Genomic DNA, 16,996 nt, shown 5'->3' on the forward strand with positions numbered 1-16,996 from the left:
ATCGTAGCTGAGGTATTCGTCCACTACGTCAGCAACGATGAGGTGGCAACTAAATTTTCCACATTTTTCTCTCCGTTGGTAAAGATGTCTCCTTTTTCTGTTTTTAAAAAAAAAAGGAACATCACAAATTTATTGGGTTTAAGCAATCTCTACGTTTCTATTTATTCTTGACAGTATTACCTAACATTAACTTTATGTATCTTATCAAAGAGGCACTCCTCCTAGTTAGTTTCAATCGTCAGGGTAAGCCAGCCTCCTTCCTGGTGTGATGCGTCATTAATATGGTGGAGGAAGTTCTTCACTTGTCATCATGGTGATTGGTTAGAATATATATCTGTTGAGAAGATCGGTGTATTTTGATTGGTTGTGATTCTCGATTGATGTTGCTATATCTTATTTATTTTTTTGTCAAAGCTCTAACAATTTCTTTGAAAAACATTCTAAGCATTTTTTTTTTTCATTTGAAAATGGATTATAGTAAGCTAATGTACTTGCAAATTTCTGGCGTAGCGCTACTAGAAGCAGTGACGAGGCAAATCAGTTCCTTCACTTTTTCTCTCACGCCTATAATATGATGTTTGATATTTTGTTGTTTTGATTTCAATAGTTTCATTTGTTATTTTGATTTCAATAATTTTTATTTTTTATACTTAAACATATTTATTATATAAATTCAAATAAAAATCTTTTATTTTTAAAATAAAAAAAATCTTTTATTTTTATTATTTTATAAACATATTTCTTATAGAATTTCAAATGAAATAAAAACTTTAAAAAATTTTGTTATTAAAAGTGCAAATAAAGATTAATTGTATTATTTGTATCTGTATAGTTTTGTTAAATATTTTTGTATATTTTCGCAATAATGTCCTTTTCTTATATTTTATTTCAATAAATCGCTTCACAATTGAAATACTGAAAAACAATAAAAGTAAAGGAACTAATTTGCCTTGTCACAGTTTCTGGTAACACTATGCTTAAAATTAGGGAGTACTTTAGCTGAGTTTAACCGAAAAATGAGTTGAATGAAAAACATAAAAACAAAACTGTATATTATTTTGGCTCTTCTTAAAATGAAACCAAAATTTGACAAAAAAAATTAATAATGTTCTTTTTTGGCCATTTTGAAAAATTTGAAGAAAATCAAATGAATTGTATATAAATAATGTATTAAAAAGAAAATTGCTTATTCAGATTGGCACTTATGGTAATAAAAAAAAATGAAGAAAATTTTTTTGCATACCTATTTGTCACAGAAATTGATCAAGTAGTTTTTTTTTTAATTTTTTAAACAAATTTGCCATTTTTTTTTATTGATAAGTGAAAGCCATTCTTCAAATTTTGTTTTTAACTTATATAAAATGACCCTTCTTAAATAATGTTTTTATTATTTGAAAATATTATTTTCTGATAAAAAATAAATAAATACAAGTTATGTTAACAAATTATTGTTTGGTTTTATATCTTAGACTTTTGTTGTTTTTTCCGACATTATTCCCCCCCCCCCCACATCACTAAATGTTTTTTTTAATGAAAATCGGTTGTCTGCACTTGATTCCTTAATGGTTGCTGCTTTTTTCCCTCTCTCGTCGACACTGAGTAAAATTTGATTTTCTTGAATTAAAAAACTAACTGTGATCAAATTACATGATTTTTGGAACATTTCATCTTCTTTTCATGATTTATCTGTATTTTCTTTTCTTTCAATTTTTGCGATAAGTGCCAATCTGGAAAGCATCAAAAACGATACCAAGGGAAGTAACTCTATTTAATAAATTTATTAGATTAAGTCCGGAAAGACTATGGAAATGTAATTTGTTATTTATATACTTAAAGAGATGTAGTTTGCTTGAATCATTGTGTGTGATATGTATTTAGGGAAGTATTAGTATGTAAACTACCAGTTACATTGATGCAAGGATATTTATTCACTGCGATGTAACTTCAAAACAACACGATCAGTCCACATGTTTTTTTTTTTAAGGGATTTAGAACACCTACCAAACAAAGAGGATTTTCCTCAAAATGTATTGTGGAACACGGTTACACACTGTGTAAAAGTTTTGACACTTCAAGTAAAATTTACTAATAGACAATAAATATTAATTATTTCGAAATAATAAATTATGAGAGAAAAGTATTATATAAGATATTTTTAGTGTTTATAAAAACAATATGAACATGTTATATATATATGTGTGTGTGTGTGTGTGTGGGTGTGTATATAACTCGAATTACTCTGTCATAAAAATCAAAAATGGCATAAATATCACTTAACACGATGCAACTTCTCTTCAGATTTTTTTTGATTTATGTAATCATATCCAAATTCTGTTTTCTTTTTAAAATTGATGAGTAAGGATGGAAAATATTTAAAAAATTGGCATAAGAAATATATAACTGTGAACCTTGCTTGCGTGCAGCTTGTCTTCGCTGATGGGGTGATTCCATCTTTTAAAAACGAGATGACAGGTGAATTTATATATATATATATATATATATATATATATATATATATATATATAAAAGGAAAAGGTGGACTTTATTTTGAAGTGTCGAAGATCGGATAACACTTATCTTCAGGCGAAGATTGTCAATGCTGGAGTGTCCAGTGAATAGTATCAAGAGAAAGAGGGAAGAGAGGTCTTTCTTTGCTACTTCCAGGGGTCTTATTTCTGAATGACCGTGACTCCCAAAGAGGCTAAAGAGGTTCCTTAATGGATATACAGAATCAATGCGCTCTACAAGCTGATTCGTCAATGTGTGGCCAAATCATCTAGCAAGAGCATTGATTTGCACACCGAGTGGTCCTAGACGTTATATCAAAGTTTACAGTTACCCAAAGGTGCTGAGTTCAATCCTGAACGAAGGCAGTGAAAAGTAACATTCAAAACAGAGAATCAGCAACTATGTCCTAGAGCTTAGCTGGGGTCCGAACACGGTACCCCCGTAATAATAATAAAGGGTTGGGTTCGAGACTCCTAGCAAATGGTTCCCCAGTTTAATACAAAACACTTGATGAAGGCCGGAGGGCAAAATGGCCGAAACGTTGTGACTATAACAACCAAGATGAGGAAGTCAGTCCGACAATCTCAATCAAGAAAATGTTTATTTATGCCTGTTATGGGTGTGTCACTGTGTCATATGAAAATAAAGAAAAATTCACCTAAAACTAAAAATCAGCAGGGTGGTAGATAACCCATTTTAAATTGAAGAATATATTTGGAGTTGTCTAAAAAAAGTTTCAAAATTTTGAAAACCAACAAAAATTAAAATACCACTACATCCCGAATATTGATATACAGAGGGGGAGGGTGCGATATAGCATGCTCCTGTTCATCAAAATTGGTAGTAGAGACATTCAATCATACTCAAATTATCCCCCTTTCTCATATTTCTCAGTACTTGGACTTGTACTCGACTCTTTTGGCATACACTGCAGGAATTGACCCCGAACAAGTCCGAGTAAGAACTATTTTTTAAAGAAGCTAAAGTCAACATAGTTCTGTCCAAAGTTTTTCAAGTTTCATTTCTAAAATATTTGTCTTTTCTTGAACTTTCTATGACATAAAAGATTTATTAATTATTCGGAGTTTTCTATTGTTTTAAGGGACGTAACTCTATTTTACTAAAGTAGTTGAAAAATGATTTTTCTTATAATTACGCGAATGTTTTATTTAAGAAAAATTACAATATCGGCGCATTTTGCATTGTTTTGTTATTAATGTTATAAAACTTTGTTATTTTAAATGAAGTAAAAAAAGGGTATGTTTTTTTTCTTAGTTTTCTTACAGTAAAATAGTTACCTCTTTACGAACAATAGGTTGAAATTCGAATAACCGATTTTGTTTCCCTGTTCAAAATGAGATTTAAACCAAGGGAAGTAACTCTATGTAATAAATCAATCCAAGGGAGATAACTAACATTTTATTTTAGTAACTTTGTATTGAGAAGTAAAAATCACCGCTTTCAGATAATTTTACATTTACACCCGATATAATATATATATTAGGGGTTAACCGATTAATCGGTAATCAACCGATTTACCGATTAATCGACCGATTAATTACTTTCCTCTTTCTTATTAAATTTAAACCATTTCATGACTGCCAAATGATTCATCAGATAGTTTTTACACATTAACATATGAAATGCTAATTTAACTTAACTTTTGTTAAATGACTGGCAACTATTATGACTTTTTGCCTTTATTACACAAAATTCCAAAATACAAAGTACAATTTCCAATTCTTAAATGAATATAATTAAACAATTAGATAAGGAAAAAAGAAATTACAAACCAACTATAAAGTTCAAATGGTAATTCTTTAACTGAATAACTATAAGCTGAAGTTCTGCACCTGTGGCTGCTCTACTGCCTCTTCTATTCTTGCTGCCTGCCTCCTCTGCTCTCATAGTCTCCTCAGTATTTAAAGTTGAATACTTTTAAGTTGTAATGTTGAAACATTAAAGTTTCTCCATTTTCAGGACACAGCCTGTTCCTCGTAATTTTATACACATTACCACCTGTACTAAAGAGCTTCTCACTCTCCACAGATGAAGGTGGTGCGCTTAAATATTTCGACACCAGTTTACTCAGTAGTGGTAAGGTCTCCTGTGTCTTCTTCCACCACTGAAATAGATCATCACCTCTTGCGAGTAGTTGTAAATCTACATAATGGTCAAGTTCTTTTGTGCATTTAACCATAAGGAATTTACTCCTTTTGAGTTTAGATTGTGATTCTTGTATTTCTGTTGTAATTACAGTCTCTAGGTGTAACTCAGCTTCTACCTGCTCTAAGTTTTGATTTTGTACTGTATGCTTATTTGAAGCTTGGAAGAAATAGTTTTACTTTCACTTTGATCTTCTTGACTCTCAACAGCTTGAAGAAGTGTCTCCTGATAATTCTGCTTCATTATCATCAGTAGAAATCCAATACTTAATGTAGAATTCAATACCTAATAGTGTTTTCCATGTCATTCTTTTGAAATTTAAATTTGAATCTTGGATCTAGAAAAGTAAACACACAAGTTTTTATCATGTAGATAGGGTGAAAATCTTGTTTCCATTGATTCATTGAATTTTTCAACAGTGGTAAGGATTCCACTAAAGTCAGAAATACCAGAATTAGATTGGATAGCTTTTGAAAGAAATAACCTCAAAGCTAAAATTGTAGGCATTATCATCGATATGGTTGAAGTTCTGTAACTTGCTTCTTTGGTGATTTCTTCAAATGGACTCAGTAACTAGACAATTTTTTGAACAAGTCCCCATTGGTAAGTTGTTAAGGTAAGGACCTTATTATCAACAACGTATATTACAAGAGTTTTTCGTTGTTCTAAATTTCTTTTCAGCATATAATATGTTGAATTCCACTGTGTGGTCACATCAAATAAAGCTGATCCTGTATTTCAGTTAATTTGCTAATTGCTAATGGAGAGTGGTTAAAGTGAGAGACTATATTTCTGTTAGTTGAAATAATTGTTTTAACAGCCTGTTGGGAAAATAATGAGTCATTTACTGAGAGTCGGAATATATTTATGAAGCATGATAGTGATTCTTAACTACATTCCTTGACACCAGCAACCATATTTGTTCCTGAATTCTGCAAGACTAAGAAAACTTTGTTGAACATTTTGTACTCACTAAGAACATTGTGGAATTCGTCACTTATTCTTTATTTGTTTGTGCACCAGGGAATGGAACAACTCTAAGCAAAACTCTGCACTGTTTGGTGTTTGACTAGAAGCTTGTAGTTTCTGCCATTTGTTCTTGGAATGTCTGTCCCTGAATATTCATTGTGCTTCCTTTTCTTATCTGAAACTTTTGCTTCTTTTGAACGAACCTTCTAAGATGGTTTCACATATTAGTCATTGTAAAAGTTTTGCTGATTCGCCACCCTTTGATGTGATGGTTTGCAGGCAGCGACATTCTTATTCTTGGGATTGACATAAAAATACTTCCAGCAGAAACTGGTTGTCATAATGGTTGAAGGTTATTGTCAATATTTAGTTAATTTTTTTACATATTTAAATTACTTATGTCTGATATCTAATTATTAATTTATCTCAATAAAATATACATCATCTAAACCAGAAAAATAAAGATATATATGTAATGGGAGCAAGAGTCCAAAAATGAGGAACAAGAGTATGACTGAAGACTGCTTTATTTTTGGTTTGCACATCATCACAATTTACTGTACAATTCCTCAACATGAAAACTGGAAAATAAACTAATAATTTTCTTTGACAATGACTTGAAGTACAAAATAATAATATTAATTTGGTAGGAAGAGAAAGGAGGGAAATTTTTCATATGCTTACATTTATTTGCCTCAAATTCAGTGCAGTTGTAAAAGTTAACAGCGTGTCACACCTGTTATTTGATAATATGGTGTAGACGATGCATGTCTCTTGGGTAAATTTTCACTAGCAAGCAAAAAAAAAAAAAAAAAAAAGAGTTAACTTGTCTTCGTTTATAATATGATTTAATCAATATTAGTATCATTTATTTGGAAAACCTGTTAGTCGGCCGATTAATCAGTAATCGGTCGATTATGTAAGGCTGATTAATCAGTAATCAGAAATCGGCCAATTTGCTAATCGGTACATCCCTAATATATATATAATGTTAAAAAAAATTCTGCACTTGTTTGGTCTTTAAACAATTAAACTTTAAATTTCATATTAACAGTGCTTCTAATGCAGTAGACTTTTATCATATATATATATATATATATATATATATATATATATATATATATATATATGTGTGTGTGTGTGTGTGTGTGAGCAAACAGTTAATGAAATATGTTAAAAAACACTTTGAAATGAGTTAAAAACATATTTAATTTGAAAAGGAAACACTAGATAAATTGATAGTCCTTAATCTGCGGAGTTTCGAAGAAATACTCTCCTTCTCATCAAAGGGTAGGAATTAGCAAAATGCAGGATCGGATTTTGCATGCAGAAGTATTTGATGAAACAACAAATAAGTCAAAGATCTTACTTGAAAACAAAATAAGTTAAGCAGAGGGAATATGGTAAAGAAAAAGGTGATTACACATTAATGGATAGTCTGGTGGAAGATAAAAAAATCCAGTGACGGTAAAATCCAAATGTAAAACTTCAAGAAAGTTAAAAGAATTTCCCTTTGTACAAGTAAAATAACTATAAATAAAAAAAATCTGGGAAGAGAAAGGAGAAAAAAAAATGATAAGGTTAAATATAAAATAAAGGGAAACAAAAGTCAAACTGACCCAGACAGGAAATGTTAAAGGCGCGAAAATATATATAGGGCAAAATAATATAGGTCAACTGAAATGTACTTAAATGTCACTTTAAAAAAAAAAAGGTGTCAGCAAGAATTGTTAAAGGACATTAAAAGGAAAATAAAATAAAATAAATAAATATATAATAAATAAATAGAAAATAAATAAATAAATAAATAAAAAATGAAATATAACAAAAAATAAAATATAAAATATAATATATAATATAAAATAAAGTAAAATAAGAATAAAATTAAAAATAAAAATAAAAATTATTTAAGGGGAGAAGATGGTCGGTATCTGCAATTTAAAAAAAAAAAAATTAAAAAATTAAAAAAAATATAAATAAAAAAATAAGTAAATTCATATAGTAAAATTTAAGTAAATATACATACAAGATATGAAAGTGTGGGTAGATTGATATATTAGATAGATAGGAAAGTTTAAAGAATAAAACAGAAAATGCAGATAAAAATAAATAAATAAATAAAACAGAACAGGCAAATAAAAACCCGGCCATGCAAAGAAGAGATAAAGAATTAAAATAAAGGATTATTAAATTATAAAATATTAAGTATGTCGAAAAACGATAAAGTCAAAGAAAAAATATTTTATATCTATATAAAGGGTAAAAGTAATAACTATGTAATTTCAAAATTGCCATAATTAAATTTGGACTTATGTTTACAGAAAGAGATCAGTTCATTTTTAGAATTTATTATATTGTTACTTAGAGGGGAAGTAATTATAGTTATAGCTTCGGTTGTGCAGAGGCGACATGACATAGAGCCTGGAGTATAAGACTTAACTTTTTTTATAATAGTCCATTTGATTGAGAAGGGAGTATTGTTAGAGTTAAGTTTTTTAATTAAAGTGGTTAGAGAAGTTCCTTGGTTATTATTAGAATTATGGTCGTTAAAAGAAGAAATGTGGTTTGATATTCTTTTCTTAATTAATGTTGCAGTAGCGCCGATATATGTTTTATATATATATATATATATATATATATATATATATATATATATATATATATATATATATATATATATATATATATATATATATTTCTGTACAAATATATTTTCTTATATATATCAATCCTTATTTAAGAAGCTCAATGTAATTACAGAGCAATATAGAGAATAAATGACAAAGTTATATTCCAAAATTCGTGATGTTGACCATCTTATTATTTATTACTTTAATTCAGTTGAATTCTTGACAATATCTGTTTCATTGCACAAAATCAATAACTTAATTATTATATCAATCAGTGAATCTATTATGCCCTTAAATCACTAGAAGAAATAGCAACAATCAATCCGCCAAAAGAAAATTAAGTGTGATTTGACATGATTACAATCCGAAAATTGGAAGAGAAGCTGCAAATACCTTTATATTTTCCCATTACGCCATATTGAATTTACTTGAATTAGATTCACTGATTGATATAATAATTAAGTGATTGATTTTGTGCAATGAAACAGATACTGTCAAGAATTTATGTGTGCGTGTGGACACATGTGCACATCTAAATATATATATATATATATATATATATATATATATATATATATATATATATTTAAAACTGTACCGAAGGTCAGAAAAATATTGGTAGGTACCGTCGGTTTCAAGCCTAACATAAGGGGGACCAGTTAATCTCTATATAAATAAAATGAACTCATTTTTCCTCGTGTGAGTTTGACCTTAATAGGATTAAAAATCACGACATTCAAATTCTTCCAGTTTGGGCTCATTCCTTCAAAGTAAACCAGTTCATTTATAAAATGCCTAAAACTAAAGAGTTGTCAATAGACATTCGTCAAAAAATCATTGATAAACACAAAGAAGGAAAAGGGTATCGAATAATATCAAGGGAACTTAATCTACCACTTAGTACAGTTGGAAACGTTATTAGAAAGTTTAAAAACCATGGTGGAGCTGTTGCAAATCTTCCAAGATGTGGTCGGCCAAGGGAATTACACGAAAAAATAATCAAGGTGAGTAAACAGAAAGGTACAAAAAAAAAACCCTTTTCTTACTCGTGGTGAAATTCAAACTGGTCTCAGAGAAGCTGGGTTAATATGAGCAAGGATACAAGTAGTAGAGTTCTAAATCGTGCAGGTTTTGTATCAAGATCCTCAAGAAAAGTTCCATTATTGAAGCTTAAACATGTCAGATCACGTTTGAATTATGTTAAAACATATGGAGAACAACTCCAAGAATTTTGGAACAAGGTAATCTGGCCAGACGAAATGAAAATCGAAATCTTTGGAATAAACACAGCAACACATGTATGGCGTAAAAATGGCGCCACCTATAATAAAAAGAATACCATTTCTATGGTAAAGTTTGGCGGTGTTTCGATTAAAATATGTGGTGTTTTTCATCCAAAGGTACTGGTGAACTAGAAATCATCAATGGTAGAATGAATGGACGCATAAAACCCCCCAGAAATCTGATTTGTTGGGACATAATAGCAACTTCGTGTTTCAGCAGGACAACGATCCCAAGCATACTGCCAAACTAACCAAAGAATGGTTTAGAAATAACGGAATTGACGTTCTTATTTGGCCCAATCAGTCTCCAGACCTCAACCCAATTGAAAATTTGTGGAAAATATTGAAGATAATATTTACAAGAGGAATCCACAAAATATTCAACAACTAAAACAGTTCTGCAAAGAAGAATGGCGCAAAATACCTGCATATCTTTGCAAAAAACATGTGTGCAACTATAGAAAGCGATTGGAAGCTGTCGAACGTAATAAAGGCTATGCAACCAAATATTAAATCAATGTATCCAATACTTTTGCGTTAGTTGATTTATATTTTTCCAAATATGTTGAAATATGTTTCAACAAAGTATTAATGTGGCAGCGCAGTAGAGTTGTTTTACCAATGGTGTTACGTAGGTGTCTGTTTATATTGTGTCCATGTTCACTTTATGGCATATCAGCCCTTTTGAGGGGGTTTATGAAAACGAAGCAGAACGTACCTTTTATATCTTCTTTGCATCTCTTGACCGTGTCCTCGAGCGGTTTGTGTCTCGACGTCGACTCACCTTAAACAAAAGTTCTCTCATACATAACAACAGACGCAAGTCTCATTTATCTGGACAATTGGATCTTTATTCAGCTTCATGGTTGAAGTTACGTCTCTGTTTCTCTGCTCATCCTTAGAAGGAGGGTGGGAATTTTGCTATCAGTTTATCTGCCATCCATCCCCACCTTTCGTCGCCTCCACGAAATGTCTTTTCTCTTCTCAGAATTGTGACAGACAAACTGCCTGTGATTAACTGTAGACTCTAGACTGTAGACTGGTGAACTCAAACTGACTAGAAAAACCATATGCGTCCCTGTTTTTTTTAAGGTGTATGTGTGGGGTGGTAAAACCATTAACCAGCTTGCACTCAAAACACACTGATCTGCCTCGTGATCCATTGCTGCATGCAGGTGCACGCGTTGTCAATGGAAGTCAACCTCAACCCTTCGACTTCTATGCACTTAACTTAGAACACAAACCAGTTGCGTTCAACTTGTATCGCGTTATTGACACAAAACAATAGAACAGTTTGTGAAAAATAGAAAATCATATTGTGATGCGTTATGTAATATAACTTCTCATCTCTGGAACACATCACCATCAGGCTAAAACATGGCCATCGTCTAAACAAATTTTAAAGACACTAATGGAATACAAATTAAGTACTGGTGTACTAGATGAGTCTTTCTGAAGACACCGGCTTCAGAACCTAAAATGCACAAAACAAACATTAATATTTCTAATTTTTGTCTTTTTGCAAAGCCCCCCCCCAAAAAAAAGCCATAATTTCCTGTACAAAATAATTAAAGCAAACAAACACCACGAATAAATATTTGAAGATATAAAAAACTTGAAGAATTCAAACTTTTACGAAAATGAGCGAATTCGACATTAAATAAGCCGAAAATGGTTGACCTGCCATAAAGGAAAACAAGCAAACCAAACCCCATGAATAAATAGTTGAAGATATAAAGAACGTAAAAACGTTTACCAAAATTACTGGATTCTGCATTAAACAACCCGAAAAAGGCTGGTATGTCGTAAAACAAAACAACACATTGGGTGGATATTATCTTTTGATATAATATGTATATATACTTATAAGAAACATGGCGAAACCTTTCCTGTATAAAGTTTTGTTTCATTAATTAATAATTTCACAGTGTGGAACGATAAAACTGTGCTCACCCCCCCCCCCAATACAGTTTTATTTTAAAACTTTTATTGAAAAAATCAATTTAGGTAACTTGATTATGTAGTAGAGCCGACATCTATTCCATTTAGCCGCCTTCAGCCTCAATCATTGCCTCGATGTGGGTCCGGAACTAGGAGCATGCCTTTTCCACAAGTGCCGGCGGGAGCTCGGCGAATACTTGGCGAATGGCGGCGATCAGGCTGGCTTTGGTGTTGCGGGAGATCATGTTAGTGATGTTCTCAACATATGACTAAACGAAGTAGTCCAGGGGGTTCAGGTCGGAGGAGGAGGAGGAGGAGGAGGAGGGGTGCCAGTGTGAGAAGGGTACAAAGTCGTAGCACTCTTTCTGAAGCCAAGCCTGGGTCTCTTTAGATTCGTGGACCGGTGCTGAGTCCTGTTGCCACACCCAAAGTCTGTCAACGGCCATCTGATTGCATCAGGGGATCATCAAACTCTTCAGAACATCCAGGTACTCTTTGGTGTTGACTTTCAAGCCGACTTCGAAGATGTGAGATGGCATGATGTGGCCCTCACTTGAAACCAAACCAAAGACCATAACCTGGCTGGAAACTTTGTTTTCATTACCCTGGGCACGTCTCTATCATTCGTGGCATTGCAGCGATGCATTTTGAAGGTGCTGACAATGATCCTGTTGTCATAATTTGGATCGGTAGAGAGCATGAGTTGTACAGCGGCGCATCTCCGATCACGTTCGTTTAACATTATGTCACTTATGGCCTGCAACAAAATAGAAAACCTGTTTTAATCAAACGGAAATGGAACCAGGTCGTCTTTTCTGGGCGACAATTGTATCATTCCACACTATATTTTTAACCCCCAAATTGGATGCTGACTTTTTAGATGACATCGTACAAAAAGAAGCCACTCAGAACACATGGATATAATGGCCAACCCATTTATTTTGCACATCCTTTCAAGGTGACACCACTGAGGAATTAAAATATTTCATAGTTTATTTCATCAAATTTAGCCATGCGTGGGTAGAGGAATTAAAATAATCCTTGGCATGCACAGAGGACTGCTAAAGTTTGTTGTGTATATGTTGAAAATAAATTATCAGAAAATAAAAGACGGTTAAAAGTCATATGAATCAGATAATTTCACTTATTAATAGCTTGTCTACAATTAACTGTAAAGACAGTAAAAGAGAATTGTTAAACACACAGAATACAATGTTCCCACACAACAAAAGAATGCATAAGTTATTCTTAAAAACTAAACACTTACAAGATTTAAAAGTACTTGATAGAATTATAACAAGTTTAACATAGAGCATCCTTGTATCATTGGAAGTATCCTAGAAGGTAATCAACTACTGCCATTATTATTAACATGCTATTTATACTAACATATTTATGCTAACACTATTACTGCTAAATCTAAGACTAAAAAGACAACAAAGACTTTTCAGATTCAAAAGCGGCCGAGAGAAGAGCACAGAGTTTAGCATAGAACATCCTGGTAGATAATAGACATATCGTAGGGAATGATATACTACTACTGCTACTATTGTTACTACAAATACTATTACTAATACTACTAACATTAAAAACCAACAATTATAGGCTTCAAAATAACTGGACAGATTCCTGAAAATTTAGCATGGAATATCATTGAATTGACATGGATTTCATTGAAAATGGACAGCTACTAATACTACTACTAGTGTTACTATTAATAATGCCATTATTGCTGCTAAAAATAACAATTATAGGGTTCAAAACTACTTGACAAGAGTGCACAGAATTTGGTATGTATTATACAATATCCATTTGCTTATAATATAGTCGTTAAAATTTAACAGTTAAAATCATCTTAATTTAAAGCATACTTTCTTCTTTTGCCGGCGTTCCGTTGTGTACACGTACTGTTAACGTCTTCCTCTCGGAAGCGAGAATAATTCGTTAGCCGTAATAAAAAAATACCTCGTATTTTTGACAATAGTTATTTAATTGACTAATACAATATTTGGGAGAGTTAATTCATCAGCTGTCGGTTTCTATCGTTAGATGTAAATCAAACAGCGATAAAACGAGGAGAGAGCGAACAAGAAACGCAAGAGAGAGAAATAGATAGATAGATAGATAGATAGATAGATAGATAGAGAGAGAGAGAGAGAGAGAGAGAGAGAGAGAGAGAGAGAGAGAGTCAATCACTAATTTTAAGTGCATTGCTTAATTACTGAAACATGTCCTTAGATCATTTTAAATACGTTTCATCTCTACACAAGACTTGTTGATTAAAACCAGCAGTTGCTTAATCGTCTGTTTGACGTCACTTACGTCTTCTAAGTTATATCGTTTCTTATTTTCATGAAAACTGTACTTGCTTCTTTATAGAGCATCCCATAACATCTTCATGAGCTCTTGTCGAAATTATACACTGTTTATAACTCCATGCGACATACACCTGCACAAAACATTTAATATTTGGGTGCTTGTCCTTAAACGAGCAAAAAAAACAAAAAAACAAACAAAATCTTTATAATGTACGTACTTGTCACTGCATGAAGATGTTATATTCCAAAAATCACGTAAATCGATCAAGAATTTTTTTTTTTAAGAAAATCAAATATTGGCCCTCGGTTTATCGAAGATATGCTCGACGCCATGTTGTCGGAGAGGTAACGACAATGACGACACCTGGTGCAAATCTGTGATCAACAAGGGCACACCATCGACTTTGTTTATATTTTTTCCTAATATGTCGAAAACACTTTCTTTTTTTGAATACAAATAAAAAAATAACCATCTTTTCCTATAAAGAATGTTTGAAATTTACAAAATAAATTTTATTAAGCGAATATGAAAAACAAAATATCGAAAACACTTTTTTTTTATAATACAAATAAAAATGATTAAAATAACGACTTCTTTTCATCAAAAGAATGTCTGAAGAAGTTATTTTTTATAATGAAACATTTTTGGAATTAAAAAATATACTTGATTGATTTATCTTGTATATTTTCATCTAAGTTTTTCATGTTCGCTTATTAAAGTCTGTTTACAGACGAAAAAAAAAATAGTATTTTCGACAATCTCTTTATAATAAAAGAATTCAATTTAATTATTTATTAAATAAGTTAATTTATTATTTATTATTTGGATTATAAAAAACGTGTTTCAACATTTAAGAAAAAAACTAAAAATAGTCGATGGTCTGCCCTTGTGGATCCCATATTTTCGCCAGGTGTCGTTACTGTCGTTATCTCTCAAACAAGATGGCGTGAAGGAAATCTTCGATATAACGTGCGATAATATTTGATTTTTTTAAATAAAAAAAAATACTTGATCGATTTACGTAATTTTTGGAATATAACATCTTCATGCAGTGACAAGTACGTCATTATAAAGAATTTTTTCCAGATATTTCTTGTAAAAAAGTTTTTTTTTTGGCCCGTTTATGGACAAGCACCAATATTTGTACTAGGAAAAATTACTCATCAATATTTAAGGGTAAAGTGGATCCTTCAATTGCTGGGAATGAAACAGAACTACTACCAACATCACAACTGCTAATACTAAAATAAAATAAACTTATAGGGTTAAAAGATAATCGACAGAATCCCACCAAATTTGTTAAAGAAAATGCTTAAGTCGCCAGGTGTGTCATGGGGGGAGGAAGTTCAACTGCTACTACTACTGCTACTACTATTACTACAAATTATACGACAACTGTTGCTGTTATGACGAGGAACAACAAAATAATAATTCCTTTGAAGTAGATGCAGACATGTATTCAAAAACGTGTTATGAAAATTGGAACATAAATATTAAACGTAAACAGGAGGGTAATGAGTAGGGCTAGGACAACAGCATATTCTTTCTATTGTTTTGACTTTCGAGTGTGTGTCTGTTGATATCTTATATGCTTTTATATAGAGTGATGTAGTTCTCAGTAAATTAACTGTGTCGGATATATACTCGAGAGTCAAAACTATGAAAAGAATATGCTATTGTCATAGTCCTTGTAATGAGCTATCTTCGATTGGTTTTTAGGTTAAAAATACGGATAAAACGCAACGTTTAAAATAAATGTACTCATGAAAGTTACTTCTTCGTTCTTAGTATTCTGTTGATTGTGCTAGTAGCTTGGTAGACATTTGTTGCCAAATTAACTGTCGGTTCTATTTTCAAGCGAAAGAGAAAAGAAAGAAAAAAGATTCGGTGATCCTTGTGATTTAATTTTAGATAATAGAGAAACAATCTACTTGACGTTTTCTGGTTTTGGAATCGGAAATAAACAAGTGATATTTATTAAAACAAACTGTTAACTATTATATTTTAGGTCAGATATGTTTTGTGGGAGCAATTAATAATTTGATTTCATCACGTCTTTAATTATTAACACACACAAAAAACCTGATTTTTATAATTGGAAATTTTAAGTTTTATTACAAATCTATATAATTATAAAACTCAAATGACCTTGTAATGAGTGTTGTAACGACACATCCGGTTTACGACTTCCGGTTGCGCATGTGTACATAAAAATAAACCCATAACAGCGTAAACAAATAAACACAAATTGCTACTTTTGCAGAATTTGATCTGTGACTGAAATTTAGCGTTATTATTTAGAAATTATTATTCAACATGGGAAGGATGGGGATGTTTTGCAACTATTCTGTATTACAACTATACTGTAGCAATTTTCTTACAAATAAATCAACTTTGACCCGTTGACAACTATAAGAACATTTTAAAACTGCGATTTACTTACGTTCTTCCCTTTTTTTAAAAAATTATTCTCCATTTTTTAATACACCTTTCTTAAAAACATTCATACATTTTCTTCTACGCTACCAACATAAATAAATAAACCCGAAAATGTTTTTAACAAATAAATAATCAACACAATAAAACGTATTGTTTTACTGTGTACGTTTTCAGCGTCCCAATTGTTTTTATTTCGTGTTTAAATTATCCAAATAAACAATTGTTAATACTTTCTGCTTTTTTTACATCGTTCATTTCCGCATTGTCTTAATTAGTTTTATTGACCTTATTATTAACATAAATTAAATATTTCACCCAATGGATCATGAATGTTTGTTTAAAATAAATAAAAAAACTTACATTTTATTTTCATTTTCTATTTAAAAAGCCATTCTTAACATGGGGAGAGTGTTTTTAACTGCTTTTTTTACATCGTTCATTTCCGCATTGTCTTAATTAGTTTTATTGACCTTATTATTAACATAAATTAAATATTTGACCCAATGGATCATGAATGTGTGTTTAAAATAAATAAAAAAAGTTACATTTTATTTTCATTTTCTATTTAAAAAGCCATTCTTAACATGGGGAGAGTGTTTTTAACTATTCTGTACTTTCAACTAACAATTTCATTTAAAAAAGATATATCAACATTTAAATTTAACTTGAAGTATTACGGTATCTGTTCAGTGCACATTTACCTATAAGTATGGCAAACCACTTATAATTCAATGGCTGTAA

The sequence above is a fragment of the Euprymna scolopes genome, chromosome 30 (genome assembly GCF_053919585.1).
Source record: "Euprymna scolopes isolate OS-2025 chromosome 30, ASM5391958v1, whole genome shotgun sequence".
NCBI classification, from domain to species: domain Eukaryota; kingdom Metazoa; phylum Mollusca; class Cephalopoda; order Sepiida; family Sepiolidae; genus Euprymna; species Euprymna scolopes.